The following is a 26,581-nucleotide window of genomic DNA, read 5'->3' on the forward strand; positions in this document are numbered from 1 at the left end:
AACTGCTCCTCGCCGAGATTCTCCTCTATTACTTTTTCAAGTCTTTTATTAATTATTCTTAACATTACTTTGGCTGCATGTGAAAAGAGGCTGATTGTCCTGTGCTCGCTGCATTTCTTGGTTCCTTGTTTTTTCGGTAATGGAATCATTACTGTTGTCAAAAAGTCCTCAGGCCATTCACCACTGTCATATATTTCAGTACATAACCTCAATATTTCTCTTATTCCATTGTGGTTCAAGCATTTTAGTATTTCTCCCGGTATTGTATCTGTACCTACAGCTTTGCCATTTTTCATTGCAGCAATAGCAGACTTTACTTCTTCCATTATGATGGTCGGTCCTTTCTCTTCATCACTTACACTGTTGTGTGATTCAAGTTCCAGAGTTTCTGGTTTGCTATTTGTGTCATATAGCTATTTTATATATTCTTCCCATCTCTGGAGGACATCGTCACGATCTTTGTACACTATCTCTTCATCGTTACTCAACATTTCCATAGTAGCACTTCCTGCTCTGTTTTGTACCCATGTCATAGTCTTTACTCTGTTGTATAGTAAGTCGTATCTTCCCTTCCTGACCAGTTCTTCAATTTCATCACATTCCTCTTTTAGCCATTTTTTCCTAGCCTGCTCTGTTTCTCTTCGCAGTTCGTTATTTAACCTTCGGTATATCTTTCTTGCATCTTCAGTGTTTTTGTTTTTCAATTTTCTTCTCTCCTCCATCTTGTAAATCATTTCTTGTGTGACCCATGGTTTTTTTGACCTTTTCCCTTTTACATATCCTATATTTTGCTGTCCTGCTTTAATGATTCCTTCTTTCAGCATATTCCAGTACTCGTTGGCATTATCAGGTGCTTCTTTTTCTCGTAATGTGTTTAGAAAGTCCCGAGACAGCATTTCTGTAATTTGTTCTTTGTTGGACCTTATCTTCTCTAGATCCCACTTCTTCACCATTGTCGCCTTTTTCAGTTTTTTCATTCTTATTTCTATTTCTTCCATAAGTAAGTTGTGGTCACTATTAATATCTGCACCTGGTAATGTGTGCACCTTCTTGATTCCATTCCTGTATCTTTCTTCTACCAGTATAAAATCAATTTGGTTTCTATATTTATCCCCTGGTGATTTCCAGGTGTAGAGCCTCCTCTTATGGTTCTTGAACCATGTGTTTGCCGCTATCAGCTGCCTTTCCTTGCAGAAGTCAATTAACCATTCACCTCTGTCATTTCTCTTTCCAAGACCATGACTGCCTACTATGTTTCCCTCTTTCCCTTCTCCCACAATGGCGTTCCCGTCTCCCATTACTATTTTGCAGCATTTTTTATTTTCTTCCATTATTCTCTCTATTACATTGTACGTTTCCTCTACAATTTGGTCTTCATGTTCTGAAGTTGGCATATACACCTGGACAATCAGTAAATCTTTTTCTGCTCCTTTCAGCCTTACACCAATAACCCGGTCATTTGCATAGTCTACATATTCCACACATTTAGCCAATTCCTTTGGTCATAATCATTTCTACTCCATTAATTCCTTTTACTTCTCCTCCTGAGTAGTAGAATACATATTCATCTGACTGCAACTCTCCATGTCCATTCCATCTTACCTCAGCAACTCCTACGAGGTCCATATGATTCTTTTCCATCTCTCTTTTAAGGTTTTCTAGTTTTCCTGCTTGTAGCAGAGTTCTGACATTCCAGGTACCAATTCTCGTTTTGATTTTTTGCCTCCTTTCAAGTTGTCCCCCCCGGAGATCCGAATGGGGGACTACTTTACCTCCGGACACTGATTTAACATGAGAGGAAGCCATTTTTTTTGCATAAAATGGAGACTGCATTATGCAGGGAAGATAATCTGCGGTGGTATTCCGTTGCCTTCCGCAGTTCTGGAGGCCGCCCCTAACATGGGATACAGACGCCTTTTGCAGCCGCCCGCTCCGTGTCAGACGCTGCATGAGAAGTGTAGGTAGGAAAATGAAAGACCCCTAGCCCTCGAAACCTAATAGCGTCAGGGTCGGAAAAGAACAAGAGCTGGCCGAGGGTGGCCAGACAGGGAAGATAAAAGTCAAGAGCCTGGCATAAGTAAGTGGAAGCAATGCCAGGACTCAGCTCGGGGCCCCGTGGTCACTAGGTGTGACTACCTTATCAGTCCACCTAATTTTCAACATTCGTCTGTGACACCACATCTCAGTACTTCGATTCTATTTTATTCCGGTTTTCCTATAGTCCATGTTCCACTAAGATACAATGCTGTGCTGCAAACGTATACTCTCACAAATTTCGTCCTCAAATTAAGGCCTATGTTCGATACTAGTAGACTTCTCTTGGCCAGGAATGCCCTTTCTTGCCAGAGCTCGTCAGCTTCTGATGTTGTCCTTGCTCCGTCCGTCATTGGTTATTTTGCTGCCTAGATAGCAAAATCCCCTTACTTCATCCACTTTGTGGCCATCAAACCAGACTTGAAGTTTCCCGCTGTTTTCATTTCTGCTACTTCTCAATTCTTTCGTCTATCTTGGCTTTAGTCTGAATCCATATTCTGTACTCATTAGACTGTCCATTCCATTCACTAGATCATGTAATTATTCTTCACTTTCACTGAGGATAGCAATGTCATTAGCGAATCATTGATATCCTTTCACCTTGAACTTTAATTCCACTACTGAATCTTTCTTTTATTTCCATCATTGCATTTATACATTCATTTTAATACGAGCACTTCTTTCTCGGTCGTCTCCTCTTGTTACTCCCTCACGGCTCTTTTGCACATTGAGTATTACCCGTCTTTCACTATAGCTTACCCGTATTTTTCTCAGAGTTTCGAACATCTTGCACCATTTTACATTGTCGAACGCTTTTTCTAGGTAGACGAATCCTACGAACGTGTCGTAATTTTCCTTTAGTCTTACTTCCATTAGCGCCCGCAATGTCAGAATTGCCTCTCTGGTGCCTTTATCTTTCCTGAAGTCAAACTGATCGTCATATAACACATCCTCAATTTTCTTTTCCATCGCAGGAGAGTATACAATGGCTTTATGATACCCTTCACAACCGAAGCAGTATATACATCCAGGCCAGAGGGGGTGAAGTATCATATTGATAAATAGGCACATACTTCAAAGTACTTTGTAAATTTGACTCGATTCTGTAACCACTGAAGTACCGTCACGTATCTTCTCAACTGTTTAAGTTTCATTTCGTTTCCTCTTCACCTTCTGGGTGCTTCAATTCCTTTGTCAGGCAACATATATAAACAAATATGTTGTGTAACAGCATTAAGAGTTTTAAGAAATTGCGAAAGGTGTTGAACATTTAAGCATATTATTATTTATAAGCAGTATTAAAAATGAATCGTAATTGGCTGCATGCATTATATACGAGGGTTGGAACTTTAATAGTGGCAACTATTTATTTACAGCACGCACAAAATAGATACGTGTTTCAAAGTTTTACTGACCATCAAAGTAGTCACCAGCATTGTGTATAACCCGATGCCAGCGATGTGGAAGTCGTAGGATACTCTTAGCAGTGCCAGTTGTGTTGACAGTTTGAGCGGCGCAGTCTATTACCCGACGAATTTGTAGCAGTTCCGAAGCGAATGCCGTGAAGTGTTTCCTTCAGTTTAGAAATCGATTTGAACTCACGAGGACTTAAGTCATGGGAGTGCAGTAGGTGGTATAGCACTTAGCAGCCCCATCAGTTAAAGAAATCAGTAACAGCTTGCACTGCACGTGCTTGAGCATTGCCCTGCAAAATGATGGTCAGGTCCTGCAGAAAGTGTCATCACTTCTGTCTCTAAGCTGGTCGTAGGTTGTGTTCCAAAAATGAACAGCATAGAAACAGGAGTGATGACACTTTCTGCAGGACCTGACCATCATTTTGCAGGGCAATGCTCAAGCACGTACAGTGCAAGCTGTTACTGATTTCTTTAACTGATGGGGCTGCTAAGTGCTATACCACCTACTGCACTCCCATGACTTAAGTCCTCGTGAGTTCAAATCGATTTCTAAACTGAAGGAAACACTTCACGGCATTCGCTTCGGAACTGCTACAAATTCGTCGGGTAATAGACTGCGCCGCTCAAACTGTCAACACAACTGGCACTGCTAAGAGTATCCTAACACTTCCACATCGCTGGCATCGGGTTATACACAATGCTGGTGACTACTTTGATGGTCAGTAAAACTTTGAAACACGTATCTATTTTGTATGAGCTGTAAATAAATAGTTGCCACTATTAAAGTTCAAACCCTCGTATTTTCTGTACTTCATGTGTTTCCGAGCTTTAGCGCATTATAGTAATGGACAAGTCTCGCTGAAACTTCTAGCAAAACGAAGTACAGTTTTTGCATTAAGCCCTTATGGTTTTCTGTTGGCAGGTTATAATTGGGATCCAAAAAGAAATACTGCAATAGAAAACAGTTGACAATTCAGACATTTAGGTATTGTCAAACCTCGAAAATTCTGAGTTAGTGTTCAAGATAAAGTGTACCTTAATACCAAATATATGTGATAATGTGCTTAAAATAAACCGCCATTTGACTGTATATTACCGTATTTTCCTTCTATACTATCTAGATTGCGGCTTTTATGCCATTATCGAGCACTGTGCTGACAGTTCTTAGACCATTAACTCGTTATATCTCGTAAGTTAGTCCTAATTGGGTAAACAAAGCTAGTCTGCTGCAAGTTACATAGTGATTTTCGTTGAACTTCTTTGATGTGGGAAAATGTCTAGCGATAATACGAAGAGTCAGAAACGCAACTGCATAGGAAGCTAATTCCTTCCTTTCATTTTCAGACAAACAGAATATTTACTGCTAATAGTGCGGCTAATAGGATGAACAGAAGAAACAAATGGAAAAAAACTGATTATCATAAATTAACATATCGTTTTAGAATCAGTGACGACTTAGTTTCTAACAAGTGATCGTCACAGTCAACAATATATTTACAACTTAACAGACATCTGATATGCACTGTTAGCCAAGGGGCTCCTACAGACTACTCCGTGGACTGCAGTATACACCTGTGGTTTAACTTCACGTTTTCCAGTGTCATCTATCCACCTCTCATTGGGTATTGTCGTATCTCTCGGACTAAGTAGCACCACAGTATAGCCCGAGTCTTTTCCTGGAGCGGTTCACACTATAAGGACCTCTGGGGTTGATAGTGTATATTCTTTATGGAGGGTTCGATTAACTAAATTAATATCTTCGAACTTCATTTTTTTTAAATGCAACGTTTCTAATATCTTTCTTATGTACGAGTTACTTGCCCCGCTTTTGACGTTTAAGACAGGTAAGAAATCTGATATCACTTTTTTCTGCTTTAGGCAGCGTTACATTAGTTTCTGCAATTTGTCTATACACGTGGAGTCCGAGATAAAGTATTTTTCTTCATAACCTACAGAATAATAACTGAAAGAAATATTTGTTTAGATAGGTAAACGTATGAATCTAACTTTCTATCCAGCCATGAACGAAGTTTATTTAGTTATTTTCGGGAGAGTTATTGCTATGAGTTTAATTTTTTCAATAGAGCATTATTTTCTTCTGTCATGTAGTTGATATGTTAAAACAAGCTGTTAACATATCTGTTTAAATGAAATTACTCCCAATTTTAGTCTGTGAACTAGGCTGCGTTCAGAAAGATGTTCTGGTGGCAGAATGTTCATTTATGTGAGATGTTCAAGCGAGTGCCCATTTTCATGAATGTACAACTCAGTGCGCTTTGTAAACTCAGCACGGACGAGATACGAAGTTGGTATCATGAAGCGACAACCTTCGTAAACGGTTTTTTTGAAGTCACTTTCGGTCAGATTGTAGAACGCCATACACACTGCCATACAGAAAGGACAGCCGCGCGGGATTAGCCGAGCGGTCTTAGGCGCTGCAGTCATGGACTTCGCGGCTGGTTCCGGCGGAGGTTAGAGTCCTCCGTCGGGCATGGGTGTGTGTGTTTGTCCTTAGGATAATTTAGGTTAAGTTGTGTGTAAGCTTAGGGACTGATGACGTTAGCAGTTAAGACCCATAAGATTTCACACACACACACAAAGGACATTCGAGAATACATACTCCTATTCCCCCTTTTTGCTGGCCATCGTCCGTTATTAATTATTTTTGGGATTCGTTGTTCTGCAAACGAGAACGCAGCTATGCTTTATTCATTGTCATGATGTTGCATCAGCAACGTTTCTACATAATCTTTGGAAGTGTATGCCATCTTTATTGCATATTACTATCCGTAGCAACCCGATCGTCAGTCTGTGCGTTCCTGCCAGCCTTGAATACCAAAGATTAAGGATACAGTCTAAAATCCAACTGAACGTGACTTAAATCGACGAATCTTGTCGCCCGTGACACCACCAACCTTACATGTCTCCCACGTGACGCTTAGGAGGCTCAGTGATTTGTGGATTCAGAAAAATGGGCACTTATTTGAAAACCTCAAAAAAATCAACATCCCGTCACCAGAACACCCTTAGGAAAACAGCCAATTACGTACAGCGTGTTGCAGCCAGCCTTAAAACTGCGACTCTTTCCAGCCGCCTCACTAAAACAGATAGAAATTTGTTCTATATACAGTTGATTAAACTACAGCCCATAAACGATAGAAATAAACAGCGTTTTATTTAAAAATTATAACTTCTGGATAATGAATAAACTATCCAGAAAGAACTTACACTCGGCAGCGGAGTGTGTGCTGACATGGAACTTCATGGCAGATTACGACTCTGTACCGGACTGGGACTCGAACACAAGACGTTTGCCTTTCGAGAGCAAATGCTCACTAATTGTGCAGCGGGAACACGACACGTTCTCACAGCACCTTATATGAAACATTCTTTATGTGATTCCATGTAATGAGTTTTCTATCATAGTCAGCTGACAGGGCCAGCTGTTAAAGTTCTTAATTGTATACGACTGCACCTTTTAACTTTTCTTTAGATCCAATACGCCATTTTACGAGCTTTCATTTCCAATGCCTGTCACAGTACACAGATCGTTTGCAGGTAAACGGAATATGCATGACCGTGAAGCGGTGTCCACCACGGAAACTCTGGTTGCTCGCCATAGCACCTCATTTTGCGCAGCATTTTGCACTCGTTGCACGACTAGAAACGAGCTCTTGAGGCGATCATCCACTCGGTGGTTCGTTCACCAGTATCCACTAGACGCAGACGTCTCACATGCGAAGCTGTATTCTTTGATTATGACCATGTCTCAGTTTTCGGTAGCGCATAGGACTTTGAACGTTACCTAAACGCCGCGTGCTTTAGTGGCTCATCACACATATGCAGGTAACAAAAGTAACTGAATACCTCCTAATATCGTGTCTGATCTCTTTTTGCCCGGCATAGTGCTGCAATTCGACGTAGTATGGACTCAACAAGTGGTTGAAGGCCCCGGCAGAAATACTGAGACAACCTGCCTCTATAGCCGTCCATAATAGGGGAAGTGTATGCCCCATAATGATCGATGGGATTCATGTTGGGCCATGTGGGTAGCCAAACCATTCGCTCAAGCTGTCCAGATGTGCTTCAAACCAATCGCGAATAGTTGAGGCCCGGACACATGGCGCATTTTCATCCGTAAACAGTCTACAGTTATTTGGAAACATGAAGTCCATGAATGGCTGAAAACGGCATTCAGGTAGCCGAAAATAACCGTTTCCTGTCAACCATCGGTTCAATCTGAACAGAGGACCCTGCACAGTGCCTTGTTGACAAATTGGGTCCATGGCTTTGTGAGGTCGGCGTCAAGCTCGAGCTCTACCGCCAGGTCTTACAAACTGAAATCGGGACTCATCTAATCAGGCCACTTGTCCAGTCGTCTAGGGTTCAAACGATACGGTCACGAGCCCAGGAGAGGCACTGCAGGCGATGTCGTGCTGCTAGCAAAGGCGCTCGCGTCAGTCTTCTGCTTCCATAACTCGTTAACGTCAAATTTCACGCACTCTCCTAGCAGATGAGTTCGTCGTACGTCCTACATTGATTTCTGTGGTTATTTCACGCAGTGTTGCTTCTCTGTTGGCACCGACCGCTGCTCTCGGTCGTTACGTGAAGGCCGTCGGCGACTGCGTTTTCCCTTGTGAGAGGTAACGCCTGAAATTTGTTATTTTCGGCGCACTCTTGACACTGTGGTTCTCGGAATATTCATTTCGTTAACGATTTGCGAAATGGGTTCTCCATTGCGTCTATCTCCACCTTACAACAGTTCAAAGTCTGTTAACTGCCGTCGCGCCGCCATAATCACATCGGAAACCTTTTTCACATGAGTCACCTGAGTACAAATGAAAGCTCTGCCAATCCACTGCTCTTTTACACCTTGTGTAAATGATACTACCGCCATCCATATACGTGCATATAGCTATACCATGACTTTTATCGACTCAGTGAAATGTACAACGGGTCCAAGTGAAGACATATCATCAGCAATTAAGAACAATATTGTGAAAATTCAGATAAACGAGAGAACTGTACAATCAGCTTAACAGCTCATGCATCCAAGCAGCGAATAATAATGAGCGTATGGCATTGGTGGCCGGGAGACCCCTCGCGGGGCGGTTCGGCCGCCGCTCCACAAGTTCTTTAACGCCACTACGGCGACTGGCGAGTGAATGAGGATGATGAAAGACACACAACACCCAGTCATCTCGAGGCAGAGAAAATCCCTGACCCGGCCGGGAATCGAACCCGGGACCCCGTGCGCGGGAAGCGAGAACGCTACCGCAAGACCACGAGCCGCGGACTTGCAGTCAAGTGGCTGACAAGAATAAAATATAGAAGAAAGGATCAGAAATCTGTGGAAATGTTAGAAGACGAAAAGTTTAGCTCTAGGAAAGGTAAAGGCATCTGTATTTGATAATAAAGGCATCACTTGAGAAACATCATCACTCTGTCATCATACCTATAGAGTGTCGGCCTAGAAAAAGCGTTCTGCAAAGTAAAATGATTAAGATATTTTAAATCCCAGAAAAATAGGTGTGAGGAATACGAAAAGAAGAGTGATATACAGTATGTGAAAGAACAAAAAAGAACGACAAGACTGGAAGACATAGACAATTGCTCGGGTTAAAAACGGGTTTAATGAAAAGGTGAGGTTTTTTCCTCTTACTGTTCAACCTATACATGCAAGAATTAACGACAAAAATAAAAGATAAACGAATTATCCAGTAAACTGCAGAGAACCGTTCGGTTTGCAGTATTACTTTTCTTTATCACTTGATGACTAGTTTTGAGCTTAAGTTCAATAGCAAGTGATCCCATAAGCTATGGATGAGTTAGGAGCTTAGGCTGGAAACTAGTAATCAAGTAATAAATAAACGTAATACTGAACCCTGGACAGTTTTCTGAAATTTATTGCATAATTTGGTAAACCATACAGTTGCTGACTTTCAGGACTTGGGTTAAAATTAAGGATAAAAGAATCTCAGTGAAAAGATTCGTTAATGATATTAGTATCCTCAGGACTTGTCGAGTGGAATGAACCGTCTAATGACGACAGAGTGGATTGACGTAAAACAAAGGAAGAAGAAAGTAGTGGTGCGTGCCGAAATTAAATTAGCAAAACGTTTAACATCGAACCTGGGGACCGGTAGCATAGAAAATGAAAGAATCTTGCAAAATAAATCACGACGAGCGAGGGAATGAGGGTATAAGAACCAGACTAGCGTAGGCTAAGAGGGAGTTCTTCGCTGAAGGACTTCTGTTAGTATGAAATATGGAACTTAATTTCGGGAGAAAATGTCTGTGAATGTACGTCTAGAGCCAGCAAAGAATGAGAATGAACAGTCTCAGAGAAAACACAAAAAGAAAGTAGTCGTTTGAGATGTGCTTTTAGGGAAAGATTACGATTGTTAAGTGAACCGAAAAGATAAAATGTAGGACCTTCACAGAATCGACGAGGAAAGGAATGTGTGGGAAACGCTGAGTGGAGGAATAAACTGGACTTGTAGTACGACAGCAGAGAATGAAGAGGAAATCTTAGAGCGCTATAGCTGTTCGATACGGTAGACATTGGAAAAAAATTAACATCCATAGAGACTGATAGCCACACCTGCCTTCCAGAACCCCTCCCTGCCCTCCCTCCCCACCGAAAAACCGCGTTCACTTTTACAACAACTTCACCACTGAGTTGATTCCACATCCATCCAGTAAGCGTTCGCTGTAGAATATAATTTCCCTGAATTAATAATTAAAAATAACAGTTCCTTCCTTTTGATGTGTCTTTGTTCCGCATCGGTACAGGTTCGGCATGGCCACTGAAGCAAAACATTTTATTTTATCGATAATAGTGCCACGATTACACAGGACAATATTCCTGTTAGTCTCTTAATTACCTATGTAATTCTGATTCTTTTGTGTTAAAAAATAAGATATTTGATACTGAGTAGTTTTTTCTTCTTTTCGATCTCCTACACAAGAAGGTTGTATCATTTTGTGATGTAAATTCCCTTGTAAAATAATAACAAATTTTAACTCATTTAAAACTTGATTTGATAACAGACTGCTCAATTTTAATAAAGTCTCCTGTAAATATTTTTCAGCCTTTTAAATCAGAAGTCATTGGTTTGGTCTCGCAACGATCGCACGCCATAAGCGCGCTAGCGTTTTCCGTATCAAATAATTTTCAATCGATCCTGTCATCTATTTTTTTAACGAAGTCCGACAATAAGTGCTATTAATAAACAAACTATTTCGTTGTATGGTTAATTAACAATAACACGGTCTTGGCGCTTTCCAACGACGAGTTCTGGACCTACAGTCAGATTCATCTGAATAAAGAAAGAATCTAGATAAACAACAACGTAAATGTTCGTTTGTTCACAATCGTATACCTCCGAAAATTCTTCACCGATTGAGATGAAATTCTGATACAACTTTGTACTCGAATACATACGTGTTTTTGTAAGCCAGTTTTTAATATATTAATATATAAATAAATATGTGAAATATAAAGGGAAACGTTATTACCAAAGATCTCTATACGTTCTTTAGCGATTTACTTTAGATTTTTACACAGTACTCTAATGAACAATCGCACAGATGTATATGAAACGTTGTCAGCAGACAGGAAATTTGTATTTATGGCGCAACGATTTTTTTTAATAATGTGTCTTTTGATTGGTTAGATACGGCCCACCAGGAATTCTTCTCCTGTTCCAAACTTTCCATCTCAGAGTAGCATTTGCAATATTGCTCTTTCTAGGACCATTGGAGTTAGTCCCTGAAGTCAATGTTATCCCTACATTCCTTCTCTCGTTGAATCTCCGGAGAACCTCCTCGTTGCTTACCTTACAAGACTACCTAATTTTCAACACTCTTCTGTAGCATTACATTTCAGATGCTTCGATTCTCTTCTGATCCGGTCTTCCCACAGATCATGTTTCACTACCACACAAAGCTGTGCTCCAAACTTATATTGTCAGAAATTTCTTCCTCAAATCAAGACCTAAGTTTGATACTAGCAGACTTCTATTGGCCTCGAATGACCTTTTTGACCGTGCTAGTCTGCTTTTTATATCATCTTTGACTTGTTCATCATCGGTTATTTTGATTTGTAGGCATCAGAATTCCTTAATTTAGTACACTCTGTTATCCCTATTTATGACGTTAAGCATCTCGCTGTTCTCATTTCTGCTACTGAACAACAGCGGCGAAAGACTATATCCCTGTCTTACACCCTGTTTAGTTCGAGCACTTAGTTCTTGGTCTTTTAGTGTTATAGTTCCGTTTTGGTTCTTGTACATATTGGATACCACCCGTCTTTCCCTGTAGCTTACCCCTATCGTTCACATAATTTCGAACAGCTTGTACCGTTTTTTCATGTCGAAATATCTCATGAACGTGTTTTTATTTTTCTTCAGTCTTACTTCCATTATCAACCGTAAAATCAGAACTGCCTCTCCAATGTCTATACTGCCTGTATCTTCCCTAAAGCCGAAGTAATCGCCATCTAACAGATCGTCAATATTTTTACCATTCTTTGTACATTATGTATGGGCTTACAATCGGAATACTACTACAGAATCTGAATATGCAATAACAATAAACAAATCTCATAACCAGAGAGAGGGGTCAAGAGGAGATGGACAAAGAGGTGGGAGAAAATGGGGATGGAAAGTAGAAAGGAAGGGATGAACAAAAAGAGACTGGGCAGGAGAAGATAGAGAGAGGGAACATAAGATGGAAATAATAAGGGGGAAGGAGATGATGAACAGAGAGAATGTGAGAGAGAGAAGCAGCAGGAGATGGAGAGAAATTTTTGAGGCGAAGATGGACAGGGTCAGTTAGAAGGAGGAAGAGAGTGACAGAGGGAAGAAGAGATGAACAGAGACAGGGGAGAGAGCGAGGTTAGGACGTATATCCAACTCCCATACGCATGCCCGGGAATAGCTACTTCCTTATAAAGTCAGTTCACGCAGCAACAAAGTTATGGAAAGTTCAAGCATCATTTATAAAATTTTATAACTGTATGGGTTCCTTCTCTTGTTGGTAATGTGATGTGTCCTTCCTTCGCCAAAATTTTAGTTTCTTATTTAAAAGTAAATCAACACAGTAAGAACGTAGGCCACGTTACATTATTAATGGATTTGGTATAATTACTTTAACGGGTGGCGGGATGCTCTTCCCGCCGCTACTCTTTTACTGCCCGTGACGGAATATATGTGAGTAATCCAGGATGACGTGTGTAGTGTTCCAACTATTTAATCAGGCGTCGTCTATTTCAACACTGCCTGTACAGGTTTAGGCCAATATAGAGCTATTTAGATTTTGCTTTACCATGGTTTACCTAAATAACTGAAGGTAAATGCCGAATCAGTTCCTATATAAGGGACTCAGCCAGTTTCCTTCCACATATTTCCAAATTCGAGACTCCACTCCGTCTGAAATGAGCTCGTCGTCGACGGGACATTACACCCTTATCTCCTTTCTCTCCTTCAGCAACCCAGAGTAACAGAGATTTCCATCGAGGAAAGAAATACCTGGCAGTGGTGTTTCGGTAGTTGACGGCAGTAGAAGGGTAAAAGACAAATCCGACGCTGATGTTGTTGTTGGAAATGCCTCTTAAACGGATACTTGAGTGCAGAGTTCCCAGTGTACCTCTCTTGTAGAGGCCGTTAGGTGGAGGCATTCAAGTGGTCGAATTGGCGTCGAATAGAATGACATACACTAGGCGGTCGATCTCCTCCAGATGGGATTTACCATCCAATAATGCCACACAGTAGTTTCACTTTTATCTGCATAGTGACACAATCACGAGGAAACAATACTGCCAGAATGGCAAATAATTATACTTCCTTAGTTTCTGGTTTATGTGAACGAGGAAGAACGCTTGTAAAACGTCCTCCCTGATCTTTTAGGCACTTACGAAAGCCAAATGAGGAAACTTTCAGATCCATCTCTTTCCAAACCATACGTTGTCATTTCTCTGGCAGTGCCACACCGCGTATCTTTTTAAGACTTCTTGCTTCTGTCAATATTTTAAGAACTTCCTTTTTAAGTCATTTTCTTTTTTTAGAAACTTGTGGTCCATAATATACCATCTCTAGACATCATAAGGTGTTAGCTTTAATAGGCCTATTATGCTCTCTGGTAGAGAGGAAAATTACATCTTACCTCCACCTTCACCGCAGTGAATAGTTCGTGTTTAGTGGTCAGCTACAACACATTCTACACACGACATCTAATTGACTGTTTGGCTACGGCATATATAGCTGGAGTCATTGACAGAACTTTGGAGTATGATCAGTCACTCAAATTACCCGCTGGCTGATTGAGTGACGGCAGTTCCACGCAGTAATTGAAAGAGCGGTTTTCGCCGACGTAATTCCACGGAAATCTATTAACTGACTGCGGTAGTATGTGATGTATTCCCTGTCACTAGGATCCCAATTAGCGCATTCTGCTAATCAGTCTCTTTCATCTGTACTGCCACGCAGACTAATCGTATAACGCATGTATGGCACAGATCAGAAATTATCTAGTGGCGTAAGGAAATGTACGCAGGAGGAAACCAATAAAACTAGAGAAATTCGAATAAATCGTTACTGAGATATATTATACTATTGTATGAAGTGTAGTGAAGCGTTTTTCCATGCACCTTATACCTACCCACAGCGGCATGCGATCAGTTTACAAATTAGCCGTTTCGGAATTGTTTCATCCTTGAACCAACGATTAGGCGCTCTTTGACGTCAGATAAATAGCGCCGCTCGAAAACGACTGCGCTGTTTTCCATGTCCTTCACTGGGTATATAACGTTCACTGCCAGTGCCGCCAACTTTCCTCTGTGAGTGTTTATTGCACGTTGACCTCGAATATCGGTGGTGGTTACAGTGAAGCGACTATACTGTTTATGCCCGCCAAAGGAGTGACATGAGCAGTGCACTGCTTAATGCACCATAGATGCTGTGAAAGCAGCCTGGCTCGATGTAGGAATTTGCGAGAGGAGTACGTACAACTATTTCTTCATAAAGTTTCTCGAAATATACTGGAACCTATCGGGGTCAGTATGCACCAAAGTCGCTCCAACTAACGGCATTGTACGCTGCTCATGTTGTTGTTCTGGTGGAATATTTGGATGACAAAATGACAGATGAAGAGAGGTGTTTGGTGATGCATAGACACTTCCCTGCTCACTTTGAGAGTACACTCGTCGGACGCTGTCGAGAGAACCGTTCCTCGACAGTTCACAGTCGTTGGACGACATCGAATTGTAAGCAGCATCCAAAGCTTGAAAAATGGGGCTCCGCAACCGTTAGTGTGGCACAACGACATATGATTTGTGTCAGTACCGTCGGAAGGAGGACGAAAGGAATAGATGGGAATACAAAAACACCGTGGGTCACGACAGACAGAGCAAGGCTGCAATGACGCATCGGGCCAGGGACGCCGTACCATACCAAGAGTCACCTAATGAGACATGGGGCAAATATGGAATGTGTACGCCACGGCTCAACCTCATGTAAGGTAGAGGCGCTGGAGATCGTGGGAATTCAAGACCAAAGACAGTAAGGTTTTGTAAGGCACTGTTCGTTAGGGAGGAGATGTCACAGTATGCGGTATTGGCGATCCCAAGCAGGAGACGAACTTGACCAGTATTTTGGTGACGGCGCAGAGATGCATCGATGTCCCATCGTAGGAATCAAGACCATTTCATGCTTGGTTTCTGGTTCGCAAGTGACGGCACTGCCCAAGTCTTTTTACTGAAAACTGGACAGTGGCTGTAAATTAGTATACACTCCTGGAAATGGAAAAAAGAACACATTGACACCGGTGTGTCAGACCCACCATACTTGCTCCGGACACTGCGAGAGGGCTGTACAAGCAATGATCACACGCACGGCACAGCGGACACACCACGAACCGCGGTGTTGGCCGTCGAATGGCGCTAGCTGCGCAGCATTTGTGCACCGCCGCCGTCAGTGTCAGCCAGTTTGCCGTGGCATACGGAGCTCCATCGCAGTCTTTAACACTGGTAGCATGCCGCGACAGCGTGGACGTGAACCGCACGTGGAGTTGACGGGCTTTGAGCGAGGGCGTATAGTGGGCATGCGGGAGGCCGGGTGGACGTACCGCCGAATTGCTCAACACGTGGGGCGTGAGGTCTCCACAGTACATCGATGTTATCGCCAGTGGTCGGCGGAAGGTGCACGTGCCCGTCGACCTGGGACCGGACCGCAGCGACGCACGGATGCACGCCAATACCGTAGGATCCTACGCAGTGCCGTAGGGGACCGCACCGCCACTTCCCAGCAAATTAGGGACACTGTTGCTCCTGGGGTATCGGCGAGGACCATTCGCAACCGTCTCCATGAAGCTGGGCTACGGTCCCGCACACCGTTAGGCCGTCTTCCGCTCACGCCCCAACATCGTGCAGCCCGCCTCCAGTGGTGTCGGGACAGGCGTGAATGGAGGGACGAATGGAGACGTGTCGTCTTCAGCGATGAGAGTTGCTTCTGCCTTGGTGCCAATGATGGTCGTATGCGTGTTTGGCGCCGTGCAGGTGAGCGCCACAATCAGGACTGCATACGACCGAGGCACACAGGGCCAACACCCGGCATCATGGTGTGGGGAGCGATCTCCTACACTGGCCGTACACCACTGGTGATCGTCGAGGGGACACTGAATAGTGCACGGTACATCCAAACCGTCATCGAACTCATCGTTCTACCATTCCTAGACCGGCAAGGGAACTTGCTGTTCCAACAGGACAATGCACGTCCGCATGTATCCCGTGCCACCCAACGTGCTCTAGAAGGTGTAAGTCAACTACCCTGGCCAGCAAGATCTCCGGATCTGTCCCCCATTGAGCATGTTTGGGACTGGATGAAGCGTCGTCTCACGCGGTCTGCACGTCCAGCACGAACGCTGGTCCAACTGAGGCGCCAGGTGGAAATGGCATGGCAAGCCGTTCCACAGGACTACATCCAGCATCTCTACGATCGTCTCCATGGGAGAATAGCAGCCTGCATTGCTGCGAAAGGTGAATATACACTGTACTAGTGCCGACATTGTGCATGCTCTGTTGCCTGTGTCTATGTGCCTGTGGTTCTGTCAGTGTGATCATGTGATGTATCTGACCCCAGGAATGTGTCAATAAAGTTTCCCCTTCCTGGGACAATTAATTCACGGTGTTCTTATTTCAATTTCCAGGAGTGTAGATATCAGTTGAAGAGGTCTGACTATCCCTGCCTTTGGGAACAACAAAAGAGCGGCTAGTAAAGCAGCCGTAGTCGAAGCCGCAAACATCGTGGTTCAGTTATTTAAAGATTCAGTCTTATAGGGAGGGTATTAAGAAAGCATTTAACACTTTAGTAGCTATGGACACGTATGTATCTCACGCATCCCCTTCAGGTAGAACAGCCAGGCGGCTACGGACATTCATTTACGCACAGCAGGTAGGAAGGGCTAACGGCTATGGGAATACTTGTAGGCCTGGGCGATGGGGCAGATGCAATCAGATGATGCATCCTAGTATCTTGTCGGACCTTCTTCTGCCGCGAGTAGTGCAGCAACTCGACGTGGTGTGCGCTAAACAAGTCGTTGGAAGTCTCCTGCAGAAATACTGAGTCATGACTCTATATCCACCCATAATTGAAAAACTTTGCCATTACAGGATTTAGTTTACGAAAGGACCTCTCGTTTATGACCCATAAAAGTTCGACGGGATTCTTGTCAGCGATCTCTGTGGCCAAATCATTCACGCAATTGTCCAGAATATTCTTCCAACGCCGGCAGGTGTGGCCGAGTGTTTCGAGGCGCTTCAGTCTGGAGCCGCGTGACTTCTACGGGCGCAGGTTCGAATCCCGCCTCGGGAATGGATGTGTGTGATGGCCTTAGGTTAGTTAGCTTTCAGAAGTTCTAAGTTCTAGGGGACTGATGACCTCAGATGTTAAGTCGCATAGTGCGGAAAGCCATTTGAAGCATTTACTCTTCAAACCAATATCGAAAAGTTTAGGCCCTGTGATATGGCATCGTTGTTTGGGAAAATGAAGTCCATGAATGATTGCAAATAGTTTCCAAGTAGCCGAACATAACCATTTTCAGTCAACGATCGGTTCACTTGGACCAGAGAAGCCAGCCCATTCCGAGTAAACACAGCCCACACCATTAGGGGACACCAGCAGCTTGCACTGTGCCTTGTGGACAACTTGGCTTCATGGCTACGTGGGGTCTGCGTCACACTCTAACCCTAGGTCTAACCGATATAGTCACGAGCACAGGAGAGGCACCGTAGGTGATGTGCTGTTAGCAAGGGACTCGTGTCGGTCGTCTGCCTCCACACCTCATTAACGTCAAATTTCGCCGCACTGTCCTCACGGATACGTTCGTCGTACCTCCCACATTGAGTTCTGCGATTATTTGACGCAGTGTTGCTTCTCCTTTAACACTGACAACTCTACGCAGACGCCGCTGCTCTCTGTCGTTCAGTGAAGGCCGTCGGTCACTGCGTTGTCAATCGTGAGGTGTAAGTCTGAGATTTAGTATTCTCGGAACACTCTTAACACTGTGAATGTCGGAATACTGAATTCCCTAACAATTTCCGAAATGGACTGTCCCATACACCTCGCTCCAACTATCACTCCGCGTTCAAAGTCCGTAAATTCCCATCGTATGGACATAGTCAGGTTGGAAACCTTTTCACATGAATCACCTGAGTACAAATGACAGCTCCACCAACGCACTGCCCTTTTATACCTTGTGTACGAGACACTATCGCCATCTGTACAAGTCCATATCGCTATACCATGACTGCTAAGTGTAAACGTGCACTGTAGTATGGCGACCCGAAGTTGCCCGCTTTCAACATTCCTACCAGCGCTGTCATTACGTTCTCGGAAGGTGCTACAGCATTTACTTACTGCTGGTTTTCATCTTACGAGTCGCTCTATTAGATGCAATCTCATTTTTTACCCTACACAAGACGAAAGACGCAAACATAATAATCTGATGGCGTGAATTCTACTAACGAACTGACGTATCAGATGTCGCAAAAGGTGAACAGTGCAGAAAAATGTGTGCTGTTTCTCGGCAACACGCACTAACGCGTGGAATACGAACGGCGCGCACTGGCAAACAAATGAATTTTAATTTCCTAGCCTAAAAGCACACACGGTACATACGTGTGTAATCCGTACGAGCATGAATTGTTCCACAGAAATAATGCACCCGATGTTACCAGATGTTTCAAAGGTGAAAAGCGCAGCAAAATATAATCAGTTTCTCAGAAACATGCCACCTGGAACAGCAAACGGTGCGCATTGGCAAATAAATGTTATTTGATTTCCTTAACTGAAAAGTGCATATGATACAAAAATATATAATATGAAAGGATATAAACTGTTCTACAGAAATGACGTACTGGACTTATGACTAGAGTTTCGAGTGTTTCGCTAGGAACCGCTCACTTGTCTTGCAATGTATTTGTATGTGTTAATGCAGTTTTGGTAGAGTATAAGAATATACAGGGTGTTCAGAAAATGTCTGAAACACTTGTCGTGATGTTGTAGGGCAAATTGTACTGAGACATAAATGTTAAGAAAAAATGCGATACTTTGCGCCGTTTCCGGGTTATTTAGCATTGAAATTAGCGAACCAGATCGTCGCGCGCGTAAATTCAAGTTTTAGCTAACGAGACAAAGCACTCGTTGGGCAACACCGCCCCTGGCAGGCCGCTTGAGTATGAGCGCGCGACGCCCCGATTGGCTAAATTCTACGCTAAATAACTCGGAAACGGAGCAACGTATCGAATTTATATTGGTCGTGTAAGTCTCAAGTTACTGGATTTTCCATTCACAAATAAAAAATTTCTCTTCTTTTTCTAAAATAATTTTTCCTCAATCTAATAGGAGCTTATAACAGAAATCTCTCTTTCCTGATTATCATACACTGCAATCACTCTGACTGTAGAATGTAGTACTAATATTAAATAGAGTATTTCCGAAGAATGGTTTTATGTGTGCTAGAAAGTGCGATTAGCCTATAATTGTCGTGTCCGCAACTCGTGGTCTCGCGGTCGTATTCTCGCTTCCCGAGAACGGGGTCAGGGATTTTCACCTGCCTCGAGATGACTGGGTGTTTGTGTTGTCCTCATCATTTCATCATTGTCATAAAAATGGCGAGATTGGGCTGAGCAAAGGTTCGGAATTTGTACGGGCGCTGATAACCGCGTAGTTGAGCGCCCCACAAACCAAACATCATCATCATTATCATTATAATCGCCGTTGCCTTGAGTGATCATTTGGATGTGTAAGGCATCTATCGGCTAGACGCACAGTAGGTTCGTCCCCAAGAGCTGGTCGGGCAGGCACGACATTCGGCTCTAGCAGCCGAAAAATGGTTAACTTGCTAACGCGTTATGGAGGGGGGGGGGGGGAGGCACTCAAATTTTTGTAGATAGGCAACGGGACGTGAAAGGTAGTTTATTAGTTTGAAGAGATGGTTTCAGACGGGGTCAGTTTATCATCCGCGGGTCACGATATTCGTTCCACGCACTAACCAGACGACGGTGAGTGCGACACACTTGTAGCGGCTGCTTCCGGGTCAAAGGGTCTCCAACATGAGCTTATTGGTTTTAGAGAGCGAGAGGCCATTAATGAGTTAATGAGGTACTCCACTCCACGCATTCGAATACGCAAGTCACTAACGGAAAGAAAAATGCTGGTACCCTGAGTGAGTCTGCGGCGAACTATGCATGCAAAAATAAGTTAAAGGTTGGACATGAAGTTCCTATAGTAAAAAAGACGTGGCAGAAAATGTGATAGGGATCATAATGTGGCAAAGAGACACTTTGAGGTGTGCTACGAGAGTATAGGTTACGCCCACCTACCACCAGCAGAAAAGTAATTTTTTTCCTTCCTCGAAAGAAAGAACTGCAAAAGGTTAGATGGTTGTCGGAGGACCATGAGGTTTTCCAAGTGTCGAAATGGCCAAAGGGGCCTCGGGTACATCATTCGGACGCGAGTGACTAATTTGAAGAATTGTAAACTCCTGATACGTTTTTTGGTACGTGTTGCATGTCATAGTGACTAGTACATATTTCTTATGATTAGGGAGTTATTTATATGCACGAGGACTATTGTATGAATGCAAGAGGGAAGTGTCCATCGCATGAGGGAGTCCATGTAGCACTGTGCTGACAGCAGGCAGGCATATACTTTAGGTTATTTCTCTTTAAGCATAACGTTAATAATCCAATGTTTCTCTGTATTTTCGTATGATGTCTAAAGCTGCAACAACTTGCAGCAAGCCCTTGGCACACATACTGTGTTCCACATGATGAAATAGCTCGAACAAAACGTATCTATTGAGCCGAAAACAAGACTGGTTCAGATAATGTAGTTTGAAACACAACTAAGTTTTTATTCACACTAAGTAATGACTGCTATTGGCAGGGCATCATTTCTAGATGCCCTGAAGGGTTCTGACATCGTTCCTCGAAAATGCTTCTAATCAGATTGCGTATCAATGCAGTATTGTGCGTAAATAGTCAGTGGGACCAGTCATTATACGATTATACGACTGCGTAACAGTCACAGGAAGCAGGCAAATCCATACAATTTCTGGACGTTGGTTAAGGATCAGTTTAAAGTGGAACGACCACATCAGACTATAAGAGAGATTCTAGTCTGAGCAATGACTAGAAGAATACTCAGGAAATGTAATCCACCAACAAATTAGGTAGCATACAAAACGCTCATTTGGCCAATACGTGAATAATGCTCGTCAGTATGGGATCCGCACAAGACAGAGCTGCTAGAGGAAACAGATAATATCCAAAGAAGAGCAGCGCCTATCGTTACAGGGTCATTTAGTCACGGAGGTACACTGCCAACTCCAGTGGCAGATGCTCCAAGAGAGACGTTCCACATCACAAGATATTGCTTCCTCTTAAGTATGTATCACGCAAAGACTAGAAATAAATTACAAAGAGGCTTACCAACAATCATAAATACTAGAAAGATTATTAGTCAAAAACAGTGAATTACTGTGGCCTTCACTGATGACAGTGTTTTACAGGATAAACTAAAACACACACACACAAATTTTGAAATACGGAATTCATAGAGTAATACGCGATACGTGGGGCAGAAAATAAATCGGACAAACAGACCGTGACTTACGTGAACACACAGTAGGTACAGCTAGCAACAAATCGTTATTTGGGCAGCATATAATACAGAATTAACACTCGTACGGATTCGCTGAAAATAATCTTGAAATTGTACTCAATTCCCTACAGGCCTACTGCTAGATACATTAGAAGAAATCGAAGTTTTCTTAAAGCGCAAGAAAGGTAGGTTAGTATTATTCAATGGAGGTACAGATTTCAAGGAACGATATTTTTCCGACCTGTTTGGTGACTTGTAAAGAAAGTGTTTCTCGCTCATTTTATATTTCACTACTTACTGATCATTAAAAATTCCATAAAATATTGTTAGACTTGTACATTAAGCTACATCCTACACAGGGTGAAGTACCTAAAACTTGCAGCTCAAATACTGCGGAAATACAAAGCGCTGTTGATATGCGGTTTTCACAGAAGGGGTTGGCAGTCAGGGGCTCGTATTGTTAGCCAGTCAGCAACTGTATTAAAACTGAGAATTTCTATTTTTTAAAACTGAACAGTGCACATTTACTTTGACATACTAAATGTAGGGTAAAGTAGAATGTCAGTGGTGTTTGTTGCACTATTCTGGCTCGAGTCGTTTACGAGATATCGTATTTTGAAAAGTTTTCACACCGACACTTTTACGAAACCTGTGAAAGAATACACTAAATAACAACACAAGTGGATCCACTAGTTATGTGGATTCTAACCAGTAACGAGATAGCTGACCATCACAGGTTGAGTTAAAAGTGACCACAAGAAATAGAAATTCAAGCTTCCAGCCTGGTATATAACGACTGTTGCACACGTGCTAGCATTTCATCAGAGACGTCCGAGCAGGCTGCAGTAATTGCGTCATTGCGTATAATCATTGTAGCCGGTATGTAGACAGCGTCTTTCAGCTTTACCCACAGAAAAATGTTGCAGTTATCAAATCCAGGGGAGTGGGTCGGCCAAGGTACAGGTCCTTTAACTCCAAACCAACGATTACTAAAGAGTTTCTTGAATACATGCTGTAGTACTTCGTTTACTGTGGACTGGGCAGCCGACAGTCTGCAGGGGAACGTATTCTAGCACCCACGGAAGTTGGTACATTAGGAGGCTGCATACTTGTGGGCGTTCGCTGCTCCGTCTATGAAACACGAACACGAGCCTATGATCTGATGGTTCACTATGCCACATTAACGTTTACCCTCCACGGACGCTGACGTTCCACCTGACGAAGCCAACGGGACTGTCAACAGGGGCTGTCAACAGACCAATAGCGCATGTTTCGGAGTTTTACCTGGCCATGATTGGTAAATATGGCTTCATCGCCACACAAGACAAGTAGTACATCTGGAGTATCCTGTCTTAATGCCCATGTCAGAAGTTAACACGATTCTCATTGTCGTTTCTGTGTGGCTGTAGATGGAGGGAGATGTGATAGGGATGGAACCGTTGTCGATGGAGAATGTGTAGGACACTTGCCTGACCCATGTCTCTTCCTCGTGCGACTGCGCTGGAGCTGCAGTGCGGACCAACTGCACAGCAGCAAGAACTTTAATTTCCGCCTCTTCTATCGTCACTTGTTTCCTTCTGTTACGTTGTCTAAGTATTACACTACCACTTTCATGTAACTGGTTCAATAGGTAGATAAATAACGCCGACATGGTTGACGTCTATTGGGATATCTTGTCGCATACACCGTACAAGAACCAACTGCAGTCTTACTACGCTCTCCCTGCACTGTGGGCAGGTCGAATTTTTCTTCATTGGTAAATCCCATCGTCGAACCACGCACTACTGCTCGGACTGTCACACACTGACTACCAAGTTGCAATGCACTCAAGGGACGCACAAGCACACTGTAAGCAAAGATAGCCACGTCGTACGTAGCAGCTACGCAAGGTGAATGGCACAGACGAGTGTTGGTGCGGAAACCTTTCAAAATACGATATCTCGTAAAAGACTCGTACTAGAAAATCAGCAACAAGCGCCCCTGACATTCTGATTTACCTTACTTTTAGTCTGTTAATGTAAAAAGGGATTGTTTCGTTGAAAAACGTGTATATTTACTCGAAAAATACACTTTATAATTATTATTCCAATCTGTTTATTGGTTAACAGTACGACCCCCTGAATACCAATTCATTCTGTCAAAACAGCACGTCAATAGCACTTTCCTTTTCCGCTATATTTGGCGTGCAAATTTTACGTGATTCAGCCTGTATATTTCAGTTCGAAAGCAGTAAGATTTTGATGTAGCTATTTGTAATTAAATTAAAAACAGTGACCACACAGTGTTCTGTGCGTATTATTAAGGTGTCCATAACAGTGGCAATGCTGTTCGATGGCTGCACTTCTCTCCACAGTCTATAACACGGCCTGCAATGTGAGTCTCGACGTTGAAGGCCGAGTTGCAACCAATGCAAATACGAGACCTTACGGGACCGAATCGAACGTAGTATGAAAGCGGCATAGCATCTTCGTTCCCTATCGACAAATCGTGGCGTCGCTAGGCAACCAGCGTCGTCTTGCAGCCCATCTTTGGTGTACGCAGAGTCCAGCAGCGCGTAGTCCACTGACGTTTTAACTGATTCCACTGGCTGGTCAGTCATATTTTTTCACATTAGAGTATATTACGCAAAACTTCAACTATAACACATTGTTATTTCGAAATAACTTACTATAATTCCCAGTATACTGCGAAGGTATGTGTTCATGCTGCCTGACATATTTCGCACGTTGTATCCTACTGGCTAAAGATGACATAACGGGACAGGCAACGGGCTGGCATCTGCTACTTAACTACATGACACCGCCACATATGCAGTCAGCAGTCGACATCCGTGGGTGGTATCCACATTTCCTGTTCAGTGCCGTCTTCTCCATACGTCATCACTGGGTATAACGTCTATAGTTTATTTTTAACTTAGTGTTTATTATATTACAAGTTTCAATCTATTCTGTTGCACTCTAAATTACAGAGCGTGGCTCGAAGATGATCCACATCGGGTCGAAACCTGTCAACATTTACGAATAAAATTTTTATACTATCAAGACCGTTCTGTATAATGTTTTATTAGTGTTCATTGTGATCTTTACTGTGGTATCGGCTGCTATTCTGTGGGCCTGGTTTTCAAATACGCGCACCGGCAGTTAGGCCACCACGTTTCTTACAGCTGCCACTGCGACACGGCGACGCTGTCACGGACCATTATGCCGCTGCAAACGAGATGCAAACATCCCCTCTCTAGAGCTCCAGCGGCCAGTGTACTTAATTTAGAACATTCATGCACAAAACCCCTTTTTGTCTGATCATACGATGTAAGCTTTCACGACTCGTAGTGAAGTCACTTAAGACTTCCGAGCTATTAGGCTGTGATCGATGCATAAAACTTTCTCCTAATGTTTCCTCTCCGACTGCAGGAGACATCTTCAGAGGTAAAATGGCAGACTGGCAGTTTGCCATTTTACCCCTGAAGGTGTTCCCGCAGTCGGAGAGGAAACTTTAGGAGAAAGTTTTATACATCGACCACGGCCTAATAGCTCGGAAGTTTTAAGTGATCACCTCTTTGTTTGCTTTCCAGTTGAATAACATTCACAGATTCCCACAGTGGGCAGCGCTCGACGTCTTCTGAATAGATATTGTACTGAAGCATTACAGATTTATAAATCTTTTGTATCTTAATGTATTTCTACATCAAAATCTACAGTTAAAAAAAATTACACTAAAAATACAGCTACAACATTTTGTATTATTTTTGCTACTTGATATTAGACGTAGAGCAAATTATAATCTGAATTCTCTATACATGAACGTTATCTCTTCCTCGCTCCTGTATCTGCTAAAGGACCACACAGCATGCAAAGGAAAACAGATGCTATACCGTCCATCTTTCTTCTCGGGAAGAGGATGAAGTGACAGTGGTAGACACAGTATCTGCTGCCGCACACTGAAAAGTAGTTTCCGGAGTAAGATGTAGAGGTAGATGTCGTTACTGTGGATGAAGAGTGCCACCCACGCACGATGATATTATAGGCTTCCTGCTGCAGTCTACGATGATAAGCCACGAACACCACATTTACCGGAGTCCTCCCAGTATGACTAATAATCACCTTGCGTCTGAAGACAATAGGTGTAGTGATGTTATTGGAATTACCAAATTATATGTATTGCCATTGTAGGAACACGCGCACTTAGAAGAAACTTACTGTTCATATTATTGTCCTTATAACCATTCCATCTTATCCCACCCGGCGTACGTTAGTCTAAGTTGTGTATAATAATGCAGGGTTGGACAAAAGTATGTAAACATAAAAAACACAACAAATTACCATGCTTGTTAGGGTGTAGGATCCCCGTTGGTTGTCGAAAAAGTTTCCAGGCGTCTCGGGGTGGAAAAGAACAGGTCCTGTGTGGTTTTCAAAGATACCTTCTTCCTGCAGAATAGTGGCAATGATAAAGGAGGTGGATAGCAATCACGCATCGTTTTGTCCAAAGTAGATCACAAAGGCTGATTAATATTGCGATCTGGTGCCCGTGCTGGCCACTTCATCCTCAGACAAACCTGTCCTGGACAACGCAAACTCTGTGAACGGAGACGCTGTCCCCTGTCGCCTTCTAACACAACATTGCCATTCGGACACAAACATTGTAGCAATGGGTGGACCTGACCTGCCAATCCTTGGCAGAAATGCGACCGTACAGAATACCATGGAATACCACGATATGGCTGCCCAAATCATCACCGAAGACCCCGGCATGTTTCATTCTTTGGACGTAAACGGCCAGCAGTTGGAAATAGTGTCAAAGTTTCATCCGGCCAAATGAATTTCTTCCATTGCTCCATAGGCAAGGTTTTACGGGTTCGCCACCATGCTTGCCCGTTACGGACATTTGCATCACTGATGAGCGGTTTTAGAATTACAGTTCTCCATACAATTCCTAGCTTATGGAGGCTCCTTCGCCTACTTTTAGTGCTGA

The 26,581-nt window shown here is 43.1% G+C and overlaps 1 protein-coding gene across 1 annotated transcript in view; it reads right to left on the minus strand.

The window, feature by feature from the left end:
* Window positions 1–26,581, minus strand: part of LOC126474485 (octopamine receptor-like) — a 298,030-nt gene that overhangs the window by 200,972 nt on the left and 70,477 nt on the right. The window lies entirely within an intron of this gene.

Source organism: Schistocerca serialis, chromosome 4, assembly GCF_023864345.2.
Source record: "Schistocerca serialis cubense isolate TAMUIC-IGC-003099 chromosome 4, iqSchSeri2.2, whole genome shotgun sequence".
NCBI lineage: Eukaryota > Metazoa > Arthropoda > Insecta > Orthoptera > Acrididae > Schistocerca > Schistocerca serialis.